Genomic DNA, 4,677 nt, shown 5'->3' with positions numbered 1-4,677 from the left:
TTTTGGAACAGCAGAGCAGGCGAATGGGTGCATATGAATAGGTGAGTGAACAGATGGCAGGGAAAGATCCTGGAGAGCAAGGAAACGACAGAATGATTAACAAGCCTGAAAGGATAAACTAAGAGGACAATGGCAATACAGACCATTTTTATAGTAATGTGTTTTTTTTTAATAAGGTGTGTGATTTGAGAAGGTATTCAGATTGGCCCCGCCCTCTAAGCATTATCCTCTGCCCTGAGCCATCGTCAATTCTGACTGCTGGCAGGGTCACACACGTCCCCCCTCATGCTGCTCTTGCTGGCATCATCGCCTGCGCTGTCAGCTGGAGAGATGAAGTTCGATTAACAGGGATCCTTCCTTTCCTCCAAACTATTCGCGTAGAATCCCAGCAGGGTTTGGACCGTTTGATGTTCTTACTACACCTGAATTCATTGACAGACAAGTACACTTGCCTTGAATTGTTATAACTCAGAAGCTGACGCGGCGATCCAATATCACAAAGACTGCCAGTTACTAGTTGGACACAAAATGCTGCTTCAAGTGGGCAAGAATAAATTTTAATGAGAAAACATCAATATGTGCTGCGAGTAATTACCATTCTGAAAAAGTACTGTTATTCTGACCTCTCTTATGCAGTACCCTCAAGACAATTAATCAGTTTGCCTTAAGAATTTTTATTAAATACATTCTGCTGTATACGCCCTTAAGGTCTTGGTGTAGACAAGCACTCATATCAGGCAGCCAGAGAGGAAAGCTGTACTATTTAAAGCACATTCGTAAATCTGCATGTTTATAGGCAAGAAGTGCTGCCTTATTTTGTATTGAAAACCTTGCTGTATTGCGGCACAACTTTGATTCTATCTGCACTGTGATGCCAGTATCAAGAGGACAAAGGTAATTAATTTATCTCCATTTCGCCCTGATTATCTCAGTCAACATGGCGATTGCAACATTCTTCTCCTTATGAATTAAAAATTTCCAAAATGTCATAGTAAAAAAATCCTAGTGGATAGGCACACGTGCCCCCACGCAAAACCCTTGCCAGGATAAGCAATAGGAAGTTGGATGGATGGATGGATGGATGGATGGCGGACAAACTATTAGTACCCCTGCTGGTCAGTAGAAGAAATTTCAGATTGAATGATCCCTGGCACTAATGAGCAACAGGGCTGGTCTCCTCCAAAAGTGCCCTGATGTCTATCTCTCGTATAGCATGGGCTGCCTCACTAGGCCAAACTCGTTACCTCCACAGGAACCAGATGCGCTTCATTAACTGCAGCACTCCTGCGTGGAGCAAGCAGGCCAGTGCAGGAATCCCCGCTAGGACTGCGCATCCTTACGACTTTGCAAATAAGATCGACAGCTAAGACAGTTACTACACTGATGCGGCGAGACCTCTGTCAGGCCTCCTAGGAAGGGCGACGCGTTTCAGAACTTCTAAGCATCAAATTTGTATGTGTGATGATTAGGGGATGACAATGAAATCATGGTTAGAATATCCTTACCAAGTTATTTATGTTGATAAAATGATTCCTGATGATAATTTAGTTTGATTAGAAAGTTAAATCCCTCATTTACCATGTTTGATGAAACGCAATTTTAATTGCGCGATTCATTCAGTTAAGAGTTCAGGCAAGCCTAATTAACAGAGAGCTCAGCTGAGCTGGAACACAGCTTATAGACTGCGGTTCCAAGAGCGAAAGCCCTGCTAGCTTTACATTCAGCGCCGGCAACTCCAGCACTAACCTGTGCACGAGTGCATTCACACACACCATATCAAAGGGAGAAAACGGAAATCCCTTAACAGCCATCGCTAGCAGATTCCTGCCAGCATGAAATCAAAGGCTTTTCTCCTGACACAAGGGCTACCAAGGAAGGTACTCCAACAAGCAGGAGGAGCTCCATCAAATGCTGAACCCAACAAGGTCACTACGAACCAGAACTGCCAGATTAAGGCTGCCGATTTTCCAGTGTCACAATGCCCTGTCATTTCAACCTTGACTCATAAATACTAGCAGGAATTTTCCCCACCACTTAAGACTCCACAAATTCTCCCACTTTAGCTCACAAGAGGCATCTAGCTCATTTTTTTAATCTCTAACAGAGTGCTGTCAGGTACTGGTCAGTAGATCAGATAAAGACATTTGATAAATTAATATACAGTTGGTTGGTGTGTGTGGGGTGAAGCAACAGCTCTGGGTCTTTCTAAGATGAAAGCCTCTTCCTGAGTGAGCTCGCCACAGGATCCCTGTAGTGAAAGACCACTATGGCAATACTGTGCAACACTGCCCCCATGCTGCCAACATCAACACTGCAATCGACGCCACTTCAACAGCCCCAATCTAATGTCTAATTGGGCACTCGTTCAGCAGAGCCAAGGCCCTCGCGGCATTTAAATTCACTGTTTAGTTGTGCTGGAAGCATGCCAGGTGTGGAATAGCTGAGTGCGCTCAGCTGAATCCATAAAAAAGACCCAATAGCAGAAGCTGAGAGGGCATCCTGGGACCAAGAGGCGTGGCCAAAACCAGCCCAAGCTGTGCAGTCTGCTCACAGGCAAAGCATTTGTTCAAGATAGCAGGTTGTTGTTCAAGATGGAGTGTAATTATTGTGCATGACTCATTCTAGGTATACAGGCCTGGATAAGAGAGCAGAGCACCTGCCCATCAACCATGCCCTAAACAACAGTGTAAGCAGCCTCACTACTGCAGCAGTCTGACAGCAGGCGACACAACAACTAACCCAAGATGGCAAGGTTGGTTTAGGATTAGCGGTACACTGCTCCAGTTCATAAAAAGAAAGATTCCCCTCGATTTTTCCAGTTGCTCTTTTCATCTAGAAGGCCTTGAGAGAAACGATCCAGTTTGTTGCAAAAAGCGACTGATTATTTGCTACAGGTATCAATAGATTTGCAGCAGGCGGGTATTTGCATATAAAAAGGTGACATTATTCATCTAACGCTGAGCCTTGTGCTCGAAGCAGAGAGCGCGCACACACGCAGCGCTTTAGAATAGACATCCCTGTTTATGAAAGGCTCAGGATCTCACAGAGGCAGATCAGAGATGCGCTGGATTGCCTCCACAATTTCTTCTTTAGCACAACACTGAGACACAGAGCTTCTGATGCACGGCCCTGTTTTATCTCGCTCGGCTTCTTAGATCCACTAATATAAACGGAAGATGTTACACACCAGGGGCACAGCTGACTCACAAACAGGCAGACGTGGGAAAGCGGTTTAAAGCCTTGTGATTTGCTGCTGATCAGCCAATCAGGGTGCATGAAAATGAGCCAGCGAATCCTAAAACCTCAGATCTGGGTTTAGAGAACTCGGTGAGGTGAGGGGCTCAGGGCGGTGAGTACCCCAGCAGGCTGTCTCTGTGCCTGTGATCAGAAGATCGCTGGTTGGAGGCCCGGCCTCGGCAGAACAGTCACATGTCAGTGGGGCCCTGAACAAGACCCTTAACCCCGAGCTCCAGGGGCACTGCGGAGAGCAAGATGGGGTAGGTGAAGAGAAGCATTCCGATGTATTTGCGCATGTGGGAAAAGCATGTTTGTTTGTGCTGAACATCCAAACAGAAGGCTACTTCTTACACAGCACCTCCAGTCACCGTATACAGATGCTCTACTTTCTACATTGGAGATCAGACCTGGGTGAATCCCTGCCGTCACGATGTCCCCTGGGCCGGATGTGGCAGCTAGATGCTGCCAACTAACTGCAGGGTCTACAAACAGTACCGATCACCGGAGAGGAAGTAGCTGTAGATGTGAAGCACAGTATTGTCATGTGGGTTATGGGATAAACTCTCACCCAGCCATTAATTTACAAATCAACTACAGTTGTTTACACAAAAAGACCTGCAAGGTCTCAAAAATGTGCGATTTATGTTTCAAAGTACCATCGATTACTTGGACCGTTTATCCTGTTAATGCAGTGGTTCTCAAAGTCGGTCCTCAGGCCCCACTGCCCTGCTTGTTTTCCTGCTATCCCTGCCCAGTGCAGGACCGACTTTGAGAACCACTGTGTTAATGTCTGGCAGAAGGTACAGGAGCATCTGAGGAAGTTCTGCCAGGTCCGTATTCTTCCCCTAGGACAATAAACGCTCCACTGCCCATCTGCTCTGGAGAATACTCACCCTCCAGCCCCATTTGTTGTCAGTCACTATATTCCACCCTGTTATTCCCCCCCCCCCAGAGTAACAGCTAGGCAGGAAATAAAAAATAAACAGAAAATGGCTTGGCACTTCGGAATCTTCCCTCAGCAGCTCACTCGGCACTCTGCCTTAGCGAGCGGATGCGTGCCTGAATTGCTGATACCACCCTACCACAACTCATTCTCACCGGAAAACAGGCTCCTATGAGACCAGAATATCCTGTGTCCCTTGAGACCAAATAACCCCCATCCCAGTGCAGCGGGGGGGCATATCCTCAGTCAAAGGAGGTAACAAATGGATTCCTGTCATATCTGACCCCATCCGCGACCTTTATCTGGCCAGGCGAACTCCGACAGTCTGGGTGTCCATCAGGTTAAGCTTGTGAAGACCCATAACAGCTAACATTCATTTTGGAAGCTTTGACTGAACAGGAAAAGACCAAACTGATCCAAAAGGTAAGACATACCGAAATTGACAGAAAACACATTTACAGTGAAATCTCATAAGTAACACAATGACGCAACTCCAG

This window comes from Brienomyrus brachyistius, chromosome 11 (assembly GCF_023856365.1).
Source record: "Brienomyrus brachyistius isolate T26 chromosome 11, BBRACH_0.4, whole genome shotgun sequence".
In the NCBI taxonomy this organism is placed as follows: domain Eukaryota; kingdom Metazoa; phylum Chordata; class Actinopteri; order Osteoglossiformes; family Mormyridae; genus Brienomyrus; species Brienomyrus brachyistius.
This window is presented reverse-complemented; position numbering follows the sequence as displayed.